General features: G+C 35.8%; 1 long non-coding RNA gene across 1 annotated transcript in view; it reads left to right on the top strand.

Moving 5' to 3' along the window:
• The window catches only part of LOC139165048 (uncharacterized), a 213,169-nt gene that overhangs the window by 104,853 nt on the left and 92,508 nt on the right, over positions 1-15,808 (top strand). Inside the window, exon 4 of the long non-coding RNA XR_011558734.1 lies at positions 4,556-4,661. This is a non-coding gene — a long non-coding RNA (uncharacterized lncRNA). The remainder of the gene's footprint in view (positions 1-4,555; positions 4,662-15,808) is intronic.

The raw sequence follows: 15,808 nt of genomic DNA, 5'->3' as shown, positions 1-15,808 counted from the left end.
ATCAGAATCTCTCTTTGACTGTGCAATCTCTATTCTGAAAAATTAAGTTGAGATACATATTGTATTTAAACAAATCTTTGCACTGAAGTAATATTCCGTACATTTTAGAACCAAGGTGACAGGAACTACCACTATGCTTTCATGTTCTTCAGCGATGTGGAAGAAATGTTGATGTACAGCCAAAGTGATCAAACTGAACTAATTTTATTTTCTAGTTTCATTTAACCTGGTGCTCAGAGCCCTTGGAAGTTATTAAAGTCTGCAGTGTGTATGGTCAATTTAACTTCCCCATGGAGATTGTTTATCAAACAATTATAAGAATGTACTTAAAATCAGAAACCTTATGGAAAAACTAATCCTTCATTTGTTTTTAATTTCTGATATTTCATTTATGATTTGCCACTTTCTTTGTGTGAAGGGCACTTTTAAATTTTATTTTCCTCAAAGTTCTTTAAAGAAAAAAAATCATTATTTTAAATATTTTAAGTTTAAAAAGCATTGTTTCCTTTGCATTATTTAGAAATACATTTTCAATCAGGTGCACCAGTTTACATTTAAATTTAGATCCAAACTATTTACATTGTTCATTGTATTAATTAAAATAAAATCAAAGATCCTATCTTTGTTTTTTACATGAACAGAATCTCCATGTTGCTCTATATTAAAAGAAAATGTTTAGCATTTTGATATACCTTTAAAGTGTTTAGGCTGAAGTAGATCTATATTGTCTGCAAAATTATTTTTTTCCAACTTTGATTTTGTATTATACTATGAAACTAGGATAGTGGCTTTCCAACTATTCTTTATATGAATGAATATACTATAAACATTGCTTAATTCCTTCAACAAATTAGCCGAAGCTAATTATACAAAGAGGTCCAGTAAATGATTTTTTAAATTCAGGATAGGGTTATTTTCTCCCTTTTTTCTTTTGATACCAAAATTAAGTTTGGATTATATAACTTCTAGCTGCATCAGAGATATTTGCACGGAAGGGATATCACAAAACCTAAGATGGCCATGTGATTAAATCCCTGACCTTTTTACATAGGTGTATGCATTAAAAAGTCAGGGCTTTGGTCATGTAGTTGTAGCCATCTTAATTTTTTGACATGCTTCTCTCATTGGCTACTGCTGAGTCTCTGATGTGTATGACTAATACAGTTCCCAAAATAATTTTACCCTAGTTTGTAAATTTGATTTGAGGGGGAAGGGTACTAGTTCAACCTGATGTCTACCTGCAATTTGTTTTTTTAAGTGAACATCAGGAAAAAAAATAGAAATTAAAATTATGCTAGAGCATTTTGTGTTTTTCTATTGCATTCTGAAGAATAGTGAAAAACCTCAGGCTTGGACATCAGAAACATATTTCATAAACAGCTTCTCAAATACAGCCTTCAGATCTGGAGCACCAACATATTGCTTTCAGTTTGCAGCAGTATGAAATTAGCCCCAAATTTGTTTATTTAACACTGTGTATACCTCTTGTATATCATATTGACTCCTGTTCTTCATTAAATACAAATCAATAATTAAAATTAACAATACAAGCAACATTGTTGATCTCCAATTTGTGGTCATTTGTAAGAATCTATGTAGAAGAATAGGATGTTGTGGGAGGAATGCTTTTGGACTATGATCGAGAAACCTGTTGAGAAAATAGGCAACTATTGACAGGCCTGATTCATGACTGAGTGGCTGTTCTGCTAGTCTTCACATGATCCCCACAGAGGGAAAGCTTTGACCACCTGCTAAACAAGGTCTGTTTGAAGTTTCTTCTTAACAGTTCCAAGACGTTAATTCAGCAGGACAGCTCCACTGGAGTTCTCAGTGTCACCAAATCAGCAGCTGTTGAGGTCCATTCACTCCAGCATGAAATGTTTATATAAGGGGTCCTCCTCCAATTCATTTTATTTGTGACTACGGAAACATAAATAGGAAACCGAAATGTTCACAATATTTAGCTTTTACAGAGGTGAAAATTATTGATGCCAATGCACTGATGGTTCTACTGTTCTTACGGTTTCTGTTCAGTTTTTCCAAACTTGATCTTCCCATAATAGAGAACAGCTAAAATAAAGTACATTACAGCACAGATTTTGATTCAGATGTCCTATTAAGTTTAATAAGCCTTAATGCCTTAAATAAAAATGTTTCTCTTTAAACAGTTAAGAAATGCCAGGTTGAGGAAAGAAATCCAAATACGAATGCCTTTGTTTCTTTTTCGTTATTTCATTTATCAATAAAGTACGGCCTGGGAGCAGGGACAGAACAACACATCCCTGTGTTCAAAGTTTTTGATATTTAAATGCTTTTATTCACTAGATATTCTGTGAGTTGCGAATATCATCAGGTGAACTATTTGAACCTTAGGTAATATTACCACATAACATTTTCTTTCGTACAACCAATTTGCTTTTCTTTTTATTGTAGATTTGTAAGTCTTAAGTGTATTTTTATAAGACTGTTAATGTGTTCTATTCTTTTTGTTGTGTTTTTTCCTCACTGCTATTATCAGATTTCATTATATGAGTAGAATTACCAGCTCAACCCATTGTACAGCAAAGCAGTATTAAGTCTGTCTGGAATTTGCTGCTCTTTAAGTTTACAGGAAAAAAATTGTGTAAATCAGGCTCTCTAGTTTCAGTGGGAGGCACAGGGTTGAACAGCATCCATTTGTCAAGTTGATTGCTCCTCACTGAGGTTGCCTTTGCTTGTCTTTGAACAGGAGTGAAATCCTATGTGAAGCTCCATTTCTGTCATTTACACTAACATCCATCCTCTTAAACCAAGGCCTCCATGAAAAAAAAACAAAGTGTTGGCACAATATAATCAGTCACTCAAGTTGTCTGTCACTTGTTTTTTAAAAAAGGAAGTTACTTTTAAGTTAGTGGAGCAGAAAATTGTGGAAAGTTGGGAATAGAGCTACAGTAAAGGGAGGACAATTTAAACATAAAGAGAAGACATCCTTTCTATTTTGTCCTTTTTTGTTCTTGTAACCAGAGAGTATTCATTCATTTGTACATTGATTTCAGTATTCTTGATAAGTATATAAATATTTTCTTTTATTTCAAACAGGTTTATACTTTACCTATATTATAGCTCACATGAATAATCAGGACAGGACTATTAGGCACTGAGTCAGAACAATGAAATTTAATCAGAATAAGGATTGGCAACAGACAGCAAATTCTACACATATAATGTTATTCTTTGTTTTAAACTTTTTTAAAAAATCCTACATTGTAATATGATGTGAACTTCATAGATATCACAGCTCTCTTTAGAGCAATCCATAATTCTTTTTCTTATTAAAGATATTGGTAACATTCCTTATTCCTCTGAAGAGGAATAAAATATTGTTCCACCTTCTGCACTAAAACTGAGAAAAAGTAGTTGGGTAACTTAATCTGCAATGTAGTGAAAACTTAAACTCAATGTTGAGTTTTACATTACCCCGTTACCTCATAATTCTTCTTTATTTAGTTAAACTTGGTGGTAGATTTTAAAATTAGGGTTTAATTGCACCAGTTTATTTGGAGTACTATAGGAATTATGCCCTAAAGCAATTTACAATGGGTTTTTATCCATGAAGCGGCAAGAGGATGATAATATTCTAAGTAAAGAAAGGCTTAATAAGATTAATGTATGCTCTGACTATGTATTTCATCTGTACATGTTTTTGGTTTTAGTATCTGTATTATGGTCTAGAACAGTAATGGCAAACCTTTTTTTCCTTGGGTGTCGAAAGAGCGTGGGCGTGCACTATTGCGCATGCACTAGTGCCCACACCCATAATTCAATGCCTGGGGAGGGCAAAAACAGCTTCCGCCATCCCCTGGAGGCTCTCTGGAGGCTGGAAACAGCCTGTTTCCCAATTTCTGGTGGGCCCAGTAGGCTCATGTTCCCCCCCCCTCCAAAGGGTTCACTTGAGCCGGGGGAGGGTAAAAACATCCTCCCCATCCCCCTGGAGGCTCTCTGGAAGCCAAAAACGCCCTCCCAGAACCTCTGTGCAAGTCAAAAATCAGCTGGCCAGCACACACATGCATGTTGGAGATGAGCTAGGGCAATGGTTTGCATGCCAGCAGATATAATAATAATAATAATAATAATTATTATTATTATTATTATTATTATTAATAATAATAATTATAATAATAATAATTTATTAGATTTGTATGCTGCCCCTCTCCGTAGACTTGATATGGTTCTCTGTGCCACCTGTGGCACCCGTGCCATAGGTTCACCATCACTGGTCTAGATGCTAAGGAAAGCTCACTTACAAGTAGTCTTTGACTTAGCAACCTTTTAAAGTTACAACAGACTCTGAAAAATGACTTAAAATCAGAATGCAAAGTTCTGATGTTTGAGACATTTGTATTTTGGGTGCTCAGAAACTGGTCTGCATTTATGGCCATTTACAATGTTTTTGCCAGAAAACAGTGTTATTCCTGGTTTTTGACAAAAAAATAAATAAATCACTCCATAGTAAATGGAGTGTAATGGAGTAATGCTAAATAAAACTTTCATTTAATGATTGTCTCATTTGTTTTAGAACTGCTGCAAAAAAGGTTGCAAAATTAGGCACAATCATATGATGACCTGCTTTATGACTGCCTCGACTTATCATTGAAATTGTGGGCTGCCAAGGACTCGATGTGGTAAGTCGAAGCCTGCTTGCATTATAATACGCTGTAGAATTATACATAGATGTTGCATGAAATATTTTGCATGGAATACTTTTGAAGTGTATACATGAGCTTTTTAGGTGTGAGCTTTTGATGAACAATATTTTCTACAGGTCTAGACAACAGAACCAGAGTGGAGAAAAAAATAGTGTGTAAGATCCCTTAATTTAAGGGTAAATTAAGGGATCTGATGTGCTGGTTTTTCTGGTTCTGTTGTCTAGACCTAGCAATGTATCATGAACACAAGTATGCTCACAGATTACTTGGCATCCACAAGGCTCCTTGCTTTATCTGATTTTAATTCTAAAATTCTTTTGATCAGAAAAAGTCAGAAACAGTATTCTGCACATCACATTTGACATTCCATTAATTTATAATACAGTGGTACCTCTACATACTTATTCAGGAAGTCACCAGGTTCAGGACTAATTTGAAAGTAGAAATACAAATACAGTGGTACCTCTACCTACAAACACCTCTACTTACAAACATTTCTAGATAAGAACCGGGTGTTCAAGATTTTTTTGCCTCTTCTCAAGAACCATTTCCCACTTACCAACCCGAGCCTCCAAAACTGTAACAGGAAAAGGCAGAGAGAAGCCTCCATGGTGCCTCTAGGAATCTCCTAGGAGGAAACAGGGCATTAATTAAACAAATTAAGCCTATAGCAAATCATGTAAATATCCTAATGGATATTTGAAAATTGTATTCATTTTTGTACAGTAAGAAACTGTCTATATTTTTAAAGAAATAATAAGTAACCCTCCCCAAAAATATTCCTGTAAATGACATGAAAGTAAAATTAGAAAAGTTATTTTTTTAAATGTTGATATTAGTTACATTTGTGCATAAAATTTTCATTTAATTTGTTTGCATTTGAACTTAGCTGTTTCTAGGTCTGTTCAAAACATGGTTCAAAGAAAGTTTGTAAATCTCTAAAAACATTCAGTCGAAAAATTATAACAAAAATTAAAAGGACAGCACTTTAATCTATGTAGACGAAAGAAGAAATGGCCTTGAGGGATAGAAGGAAGATATGATGCCAAGGCAACAGACAGAGAAAAGGCTTCCAAGTAAGGGGTAGTAAAGTAACATTCACAGACATCTCAGACAAGCTCCTTCCTTGTTCATGCAAAGATAAAAAGAGGGAGGCCCATTCAGATTTGGAAGATTCTGTTTCTATAACTTTACAACGAGAGTAGTATTGACCTACATGACCATGGTCTCCTAGTCCAGTCTACTGTACTTTGAAAGGACTGACGTGCATGAGTATGTCAAGTCAGAATGTGACTTTTTTCCCTCTTGAAATAGTGTGATCTCCATTTCATCTCACAATACAACATTATTACTCATATCTCTGATCTCCTGAAAGGATAAATGCACAGCAAATACCTATAATTGTCCTGGAATTATTATAAAATCCCCGTGCATCCATTGCTAAAGAAGGGTCAGCCAATAACTTTGGAAATTTAAAAGAGAACAGGTCCCAATATACTGTATAGTTCATAGAGAGGAGCCCAGGATTTTCATGGAAAATATATAAAATTGTATCAGGCATGTTATGTAACCTATTGAGGCTGTTCAGCATGTTGAGAAAGAATGCATGCAGGTACAGGTACCTCGACTTAAGAACTTAATTCGTTGCGTGACCAGGTTCTTAAGTAGAAATGTTCTTAAGAAGAAGCAATTTTTCCCATAGGAATCAATGTAAAAGCAAATAATGCGTGCAAACCCATTAGGAAAGAAATAAAAGCTCGGAATTTGGGTGGGAGGAGGAGGAAGAAGAGGAGGAGGAGAGTCGCCACCAAAGGAAGAAGGTCAGGTAAGTATAATAAAAAAAAACCCAAAACTTTAAGACTTAAAAAAAAAAGAGGGACTCTGAGACGGCGAGGAGGAGCGCCTCCCATACACCCCACGCGAGGCTGTCTCCTATACACTGTGCCAGAGAGAGAAACCCAGGGCGAATGGCAGGAAACTGGCCTTCATGCCGCTCTCAAATTTCCTGGGAAATTTTTCCAGGCTTGGGTTCCTAAGTAGAAAATGGTTCTTAAGAAGAGGCAGAAAAATCTTGAATATCCAGTTCTTATCTAGAAAAGTTCTTAAATAGAGGTGTTCTTAAGTAGAGGTACCACTGTACTGACAACATTGGTTAAAGATGGATTTGAAGACCATTTTACTTCTTTCTGAGAAAACACACAGCAATACTTAGCAGTAGATTTCATAAATAAGGTTAAGTTTCAACCTGGTATGGTGGATTTGGGGATTTTAAACAAACCTTTGTTCTTTGCCCAAGTGCTTTACATTTCTAAATATATGTTAGACTATACACCTGAAACTGCAATGTATGAAAAGGCTTTTATGTGAATGCGCAGCAGACAGATGCCAGTGTAACAAAAATGCTTTCATTATCATGAATCTTCATGGTAAAGTATTGATTGCATGGCAAATTGAGCTTGAAGGTCATACCTAAGGAAAGTTGGCATTGGAGAATATAAAGGCTGCACCTCTTTTGTGAGTATACTGTAGGTTTTTCCCCCCTCCAAATATCTCAAGATAACATCCCAAGAACGGACTGAAACATAAAAGAATATGATAAATACTTTGTGCCTTCATTTAATCTCTGCTATTCAAGCAGTATTTTGATCAGTAGTGGGTGAGGATTTTTTTATATATATTTAGTTGAGGATAAAGAGAAGCAAGGAGAAAAAAAATATTCATTATCTGTGTATCTAATTCCTCCCTGTAAATTTCTAGCTACCTCATTGCTTCTCTTGCCAATTTAATGAGTAGATAAAATTTCTTATGTGTGTGTAAGTGATTTTCTTTTCCTTTGTAAATGATGTGAACCTACGATCAAATGTTATCTTTGCTGCTGACGCAAGGAAATTAAAAGCGGTATTATCGTTCTGTTCAGTGTTCTTTTTAGAGAAAACTGCTGGTTAGGTCAATTTACTTGGCTCGATACCATGCTTTAATCTTAACCTGGGGCGTACTTCAAATACACGGCAGCTGGCTCAGACATCTTCATGCATGATTGCATGTTAATTTCTCTTCGTTGAGAGGTGGGAATCCAGCAAAAAAAATCTCTGCTGAATGAAAATCTTATGGGATTCCTAACGGGTGAATAAGCACTCTCATATGATCGAATAAACCTGGAATTGGCTGCCTGAACTTTCAGGGGCCTGATTCCTTCAGGGCATAAGACTTTAGTTGTATTATATTATGGATAGATTTGTCCCAACAATTTTCAGTCTAAGAATGTGGCAGGAACAAAGCATAGCATTCTCCTCTGCTGCTTTGCCCATTTTAAGTGCTCTAATTAGAACAAAATGTGCATGATTTTCCAGTAAAAACAAGAATTAGGAGGTTTGGGCATGTGACGGCTAACTGCTGGAATTACCTTTCTGTGATAAATATTGAGAGAGAAAAGATGCTGTAAACAACCTTTACCTGGTAATATCTAATGAGTAGCCAAACATCTCATTCAGCAAATTTTTATGGGCAATTCCTCTGATTGATCATGCACGTTAAACATATGAGGCTGAAGCTCTGTTCATATTGGTACAAGTGACTAGTTTTCAGTATAGGTTGGCAGACAGTTTGGCATCCAGAAGCATTAGCTGTAAAATTACCTTTATAAAAACTATATTTACTTTTCATGTTTTTATTACTGCATTTTCTAGTCCTCCAATATCTTTTTCCAGCCTCTTTCTTGAAACAGATATACAGAGCAGGCAAACTTCAGGAAAAATGCACTTTGCATTGGGAAAAAGTTTAACTCCTGAATAATGTTGTTGTTATTTTCATTGTCGTTGTCATCATCATCATCATGTACTTGCAATGAATTGTGAAACTAAATTACGAAACTAAAAAATCCTTCATCTGGGATCATGAAGAATTCAAGTGGATTTAGCAAGATTTCACAGATTTCAAAAATAATTCGATGAACAAAAAATTAAAAATTATCCATCTAATATTTCTACTGCTACTTTCACAACCTTGTTTGAGGGAGCTGCTATACATATACATATACATATTTGATTTTATTGGATTTTATTGGATTTATATGCTGCCCCTCTCTGTAGACTCGGGGCGGCTAACAACAGTAGTAAAACAGCATATAACAATCCAATATTAAAACCATTAAAAACCCTTATTGTAAAACCAAACATACATACAGACATGCCATGCATAAAATTGTAAAGGCCTAGGGGGAAAGAGTATCTCAGTTCTCCCATGCCTGGCGGCAGAGGTGGGTTTTAAGAAGCTTACGAAAGGCAAGGAGGGTGGGAGCAATTCTAATCTCTGGGGGGAGTTGGTTCCAGAGGGCCGGGGCCACCACAGAGAAGGCTCTTCCCCTAGGTCCGCCAAGCGACATTGTTTAGTTGACGGGACCCAGGGGAAGACCCACTCTGTGGGACCTAACTGCTCGTTGGGATTCGTGCAGCAGAAGGCGGTCCTTGAGATAGTCTGGTCCGGTGCCATGAAGGGCTTTATAGGTCATAACCAACCTTTTGAATTGTGACCGGAAACTGATTGGCAACCAATGCAGACTGTGAAGTGTTGGTGTAACATGGGCATATTTGGGAAAGCCCATGATTGCTCTCGCAGCTGCATTCTACACGACCTGAAGTTTCCGAACACTTTTCAAAGGTAGCCCCATGTAGAGAGCATTACAGTAGTCGAGCCTCGAGGTGATGAGGGCATGAGTGACTGTGAGCAGTGACTCCCGGTCATACACATACACACACACACACATACACATACACATATACGTTAGCCATTTGTGCATGAGCACATGCAGGCACCAATGTTGTTGAAGCCTCTTAATTTGTTATATGTGTCTGGATTCATACCTAAGCGAGCTAAACTAGTACAAAGCAGTACCAATAGGATCTGTTTGAGAAAGGGTCTGGATCATTCTGTTACCTTACAGACCATGTTTGCTGGATTCTGAGAGCTACTAGCATAGCATTTTGCAGAATCAGTTGCTTAATGAGCAGTCTGTTTTCTCTCCCTGTTAAATTAAGTGTTGCTTCTTTTAAGCCATGTGTGTCATTTTTGTATAAATTTATTAGGAAAGACAAACTTCCTTTGAATTGCTCATTATTGTTGTTTCCTGCTGCAGTGTACAAAGGAAAAGGCTGTCATCTCAGAGGGGTTTATGAATCAGAACTGTGGGGCATGTCATTGTCACATTGGGTTTTTTTTCCCCTCCTGACATTTCTCTGAAGAGTTTGCCAGAGCTCCCCATTAAATATTCTTATTTTTGGATGCAACTTGATTGTCACTTCTACTTAACCGCACTCATTTCCAGCCCCCAACAATGTGCATGCTTTGTTTTAGGACCGTGGAATTGTGTAAAGAAGCATTTTAACAAGATATAAAGTGTTGGAATATTTACTATACCCAAATCTAGAAATTAACTCTGTAAAAAATCCCTTAATAACAAATACACAAAACCCCATTGCTACATACTTTTATGTACCTCATTACATACCTACATACATTTACGTACCTTATTCATAGACATAATCTTCACATACTTTTCATACTTTTCTCCTTTTACATGATGTTTTAACTGTGTTCGCTCAAGTATAATGCACTCAAATTGATATAATGAAGATAAATTATCTCAGTATTTAAAAGCTGTTTTCATAACATGTGCCTTCTTTGTTTTTGAATAATAGCCACATCTCTTAATGAGTTCTGAGCTTTATTTTGGGTTTAAGTCACCACTAAAATTGAATAGTAGGTGCATTTTCCCCATCACTTAAAAATGTTACTGTTGAAAGAAAAGTTAAACTTAGAAGCGATCTTTAAATTAGAAAAAGAGTTGTTTTTGGTTGCTGAGATATCTGTTTGACAAGCAGTCATGTGGAAGTAGTACAGTATGAAAGTTAATAGTGTACATAAAAAAAACCCTGATCAACATTGGAAATAAATAACCTTGCCAAGATATACTTTCCTCTTAAAAAGATAACTAAGGCTAGAGGTAGGAAGATTTAAGAAAAAAAAAGTATTTTAAAAATAATTTGTGCTTGCAGTTTATTTAGATTTAAGCAGATTGGTATTCCAGGTTGTACAACAGTACCTCTACCTACGAACGCCTCTACTTACGAACTTTTCTAGATAAGAACCGGGCGTTCAAGATTTTTTTGCGTCTTCTCAAGAACCATTTTCCACTTACAAACCCCAGTCCCCAAAACGGTAACCGGAAAAGGCAGGGAGAAGCCTCCATGGGGCCTCTCTAGGAATCTCCTGGGAGGAAACAGGGCCTCCACCCTCCCTGTGGTTTGCCCAATCGCACACATTATTTGCTTTTACATTGATTCCTATGGGAAAAATTTGCTTCTTCTTACAAACGTGTGTATGTTTGATTTTTAATAAGGGTTTTTAGTTATTTTAAATATTAGATTTGTTATATGCTGTTTTTATTGTTGTTAGTCGCCCCGAGCCTACGGTGAGGGGTGGCATAAAAAACAAACAAACAAACAAACAAATAAATAAATCTGAATGTAGATCCTGGGACCATGGATACACAGTATTGCTGGAATGGTCATAAATATGAAAAATGGTAATAAGTCACGTTTTTCAGTGGTGTTATAAATTTGAACAGTCACTAAGTGAACAGTTGAAAAGTCAAGGACTACCTGTATGACTGTATGACTAATAAGGATAGAATACCTGAATATATTTTTCCACATTGTAGTACCTAAAGAATAAATATATGCAAAATAACTGATTTGTGGGGGGGAAATCTTGAATGTGGAGTTTTTAGAGGGATGATTAAAAATCAAGACATCACTGAGATTGCATTCTATGTACATGACAGTTATTAATGAATTTCAATGTGAAAATATTGACAAATTAAAATGATACGATGTCACTATAATTGGCTTCCTTACTAGAGGATTGGAATCTTACCAAGAGATCATTGATTTTTTCCCCCCTGAAAAGTACTTAGGAAGTTATTGCAACATTAAACTTAACATCTGTATAAATAGATTGAAACTACAGTTTTTATTAAAGCTACAGTTGTTAAACATAGAGCAGAAAATGCTCTGCCAAGAATATATCTGATTTTTAAAGAGGGAAATCCTCACTAATATTTTGAAATATTAACAGGGAGAAATTAAGATTTTGATAATGATGTTGGAACAGATTAAGTACACTTGGATTCTGAACTATCCTTCCAAAGGGTCGTGAATAAATTTAGAAATCATACAATAATCCATTAGTCTTAAATCTTTCGGACTGATATCCTTGATTGTCTTTCACAGATAATCTTTTTGTAAATACATGCTTCAAAGCAATTCCAGTTTCCCCTATCATGCTAGTTTTCACATATAAGCATAATACCGGACCAGATTATCTCAGGGACCGCCTTCTGCCGCACAAATCCCAGCGACCAGTTAGGTCCCACAGAGTGGATCTTCTCCGGGTCCCGTCAACTAAAGAATGTCGCTTGGCGGGACCCAGGGGAAGAGCCTTCTCTGTGGCGGCCCCGGCTCTCTGGAACCAACTCCCCCCAAAGATTAGAATTGCCCCCACCCTCCTTGCCTTTCGTAAACTGCTTAAAACCCACCTCTGCCATCAGGCATGGAGGAATTGAGACCCTCTTCCCCCTAGGCCTTTACAATTCTATGCATGGTATGTATGTATGTATGTTTGGTTTTTTTATATTAATGGGCTTTTAATTATTTCTAACATCAGACTACTATTGAACACTGCTTTATTGTTGCTGTTAGCCGCCCCGAGTCTCCAGAGAGGGGCGGCATACAAATCCGATCAATCAATCAATAAATAAATAAATCGATCGATCAATCAATAAATAAATAGATCGATCAATCAATAAATAAATACAGAGATAGTCTAAAAAGTGAGGGTAACTAAAGCATTTCTTTCTTCTAAAAAAAATTGCAGCATTAGAAGTAATATAAATTATTCAAATCAGGAGCACTTTTCGGCATTCAAGATTCAGGGCTGATTGGAATCTGCAGTGCAGAACCTTTGTCAGAGAAGAATAAAATTGGGTGGCATAAAGAACACTACATAAAGTAGTGTTTAATATTCCTTTCCTATTGAATTTCCTAGTGTTGCTTCTCTACTACTGCATTCAAATTTACTTCAATGTGTACCATACAATCTTTTTCTTATTTGGGTTGTTAATCATACTTTGCCAACAGTTTATAGATAAGGCCCAGCAAATTTTCCAAATTTGTTCCAGTTTTCTAATGTATTATGAGATTTTGAAATTTAGTGACTTGTTTCTGCAACTCTTTTAGTACAATTCTACTTATCTGAAAATATTGAAATTAGTCAGGTAGACTCTACCATTGTAAATTAAGTCTCTGAAAATCTTTGTCTTATTAATAATTAAACCTTGCAGACTAAATGAGCTTTAATGCTTTTCTATTTGTAGAAAAAAACATTTAAGAGCAAAACAAGAGAAGAGAATTTGGACTAATTGTTTTTCTGTGTTTATCCCAGACATTCAATTTTTTATTTAGTGTATGATCTTTTACACATTGTTTATTTAGTGTATGATCTTTTACACATTGTTTATTTCTGTTTATATAATCCCAAAGATATTTATGCAAACTCTCTAGGTGGATTCCTCCCGGTTCCGACCAGTTCTATGGAACCGGTAAAAACATGAGTCTGGGTCTTGAACCAGCAGTGATGCAGGCCTGTCATGCCCCCAAACTAGCTCTCTAGGTGGCGCCATAAGTACTGCTATCTGGATTTTTCCTTCTGCACATGTGCAGAAACTGGGTTTTAGCACTGTATGTGTACACACTCACATAAAGCACCCACATAGCATGTAAAGGAGCAAACCGGAAGCAAAGAAAACCAGAACCCACCCCTGATACAATCTCATTTGAAATCTATACAAGTAGCATGGTTTTCATTGTTGGGGTTTTTTTTCTCTCCATGTCTCTACATCATGTCTTTTGTTCCACTACACTTTGTTAAATTCATTAAAACAATTTTTAAACAATGCATTGCTTCTTTTTCTACTATCAATTATTCAGATTAAGGGTAATGCTTTCAATATTTTCTAGTAGAGTTTCACAATATTACTTAGTTGCAAGAGAAACACCAATGTGTTTTCGCTATCTTTAAAGATTAAGGATACATTGTGATGATTGTTATGGTCACTTTTCTTCTTCTGTTCAGTCCTGTCTGATTTTTGGATGCTACCCAGACAAGTCCCTGTAATTTTCTTGACAAGGTTTTTCAGACGTAGTTTGCTATTGCCTCCTTCCTGGGGCTGGGAGAAAATGACTGGCCCAAGATCACCCATCTGGCTTTGTGCCTAAGGCAGGATTAGAACCCAGAGACTTCCAGTGTCTAGCCTGATACCTTTACCACTACTGGCTGTCATTTTGGGGAATATAGTATACATCAGTGATTCTTAACCTTTTTTTTTTTTAACCACAGACCCTTTTTAAATACCTTTTGTGTCCATGGACTATGATTATAGATCCCTAAGACTTAACAAAAGATTTAAATTATAGCATTCAGGTTTTTGTGGACCCCCTGTCATGATATTGTGCCCCCCTGGGGTCCGCAGACCATGGGTTGAGAACCACTGGTATACATAATTAAAAAGCTTATGTTGCAGTAAATGACTCAATCTTATAGATGCTACACAAATTTTTCAGCCATGTCCCCCCAATGTTTCTAAGTTGACTGAGTTGGGAATTAAATGCATTATGGGAATCCTAGAAAGGAGCCAGCTAGGTTAGATTTAGTACCAAACAGATCCAGTCATGCTACATTAAGCTAACTGGTCAGCCAAGAGACACAACTCCAATTATGAGAGATAGAATAGGGTTTGAAATGAATGGGATATACCGTATATACTCGAGTATAAGCCGAGTTTTTTAGCCCCAAAAATGGGCTGAAAAACACAGCCTCGGCTTATACTCGGGTCATTGACAAAGTCACCACACGAGGGCGCCATTGCTTGAGCCAGAGCGAGGAGGCACCAGCTTTTGTCCCCTCTGGCACCCCGTAGTTCCTCTCCCTAACTCAAGCAAAGAAGGCAGCCATTTGCAATGGTGAGTCGGATTAAAAAGGCCCCCTGCTGTCAGATTCTCCTCCCCCTCCTTTGAAAGGATTTAAACTGTTTAAAAAATAGTATTTTGTGGTAGTTGCTGTCCTTGCTTGGATAGGATCTAATAATGTGTTATGAGGCAGAGCTAGATAGGAATTCTTTTTCTATCTGTCTATCTTTCTATCTATCTATTTTTCTATCTATCTATTTTTCTATCTATCTATCTATCTGTATCTATTTCTTTCTATCTATCTATCTATCTATCTATCTATCTATTTTTCTATCTGTCTGTCTATCTTTATATCTATCTGTCTATCTATCTATCTATCTATCTATCTATCATCTATCTATCTATCTGTATCTATTTCTATCTATCTATTTTTCTATCTAACTATTTTTCTTTCTATCTATCTATCTATCTATCTGTATCTATTTCTATCTATTATCTATCTATCTATTTTTCTATCTGTCTGTCTGTCTGTCTATCTATCTTTCTATCTCTATCTATCTATCTATCTATCTATCTATCTATCTATTTTTCTATCTGTCTGTCTGTCTGTCTGTCTATCTATCTTTCTATCTATATCTATCTATCTATCTATCTATTTCTATCTATCTATCTATCTATCTATCTATCTATTTTTCTGTCTGTCTGTCTATCTTTCTATCTATATCTATCTATCTATCTATCTATTTCTATCTATCTATCTATCTATCTATCTATCTATTTTTCTGTCTGTCTGTCTGTCTATCTTTCTATCTATATCTATCTATCTATCTATCTATCTATCTATCATCTATCTATCTATCTATCTATCTGTATCTATTTCTATCTATCTATTTTTCTATCTAACTATTTTTCTTTCTATCTATCTATCTATCTATCTATCTATCTGTATCTATTTCTATCTATTATCTATCTATCTATTTTTCTATCTGTCTGTCTGTCTGTCTATCTTTCTATCTATATCTATCTATCTATCTATCTATCTATCTATTTTTCTATCTGTCTGTCTGTCTGTCTATCTATCTTTCTATCTATATCTATCTATCT

The sequence above is a fragment of the Erythrolamprus reginae genome, chromosome 3 (assembly GCF_031021105.1).
Source record: "Erythrolamprus reginae isolate rEryReg1 chromosome 3, rEryReg1.hap1, whole genome shotgun sequence".
Classification (NCBI taxonomy): domain Eukaryota; kingdom Metazoa; phylum Chordata; class Lepidosauria; order Squamata; family Dipsadidae; genus Erythrolamprus; species Erythrolamprus reginae.
Note: the sequence above shows the minus strand (reverse complement) of the source record. Positions and strands in the feature narration are given on the sequence as shown.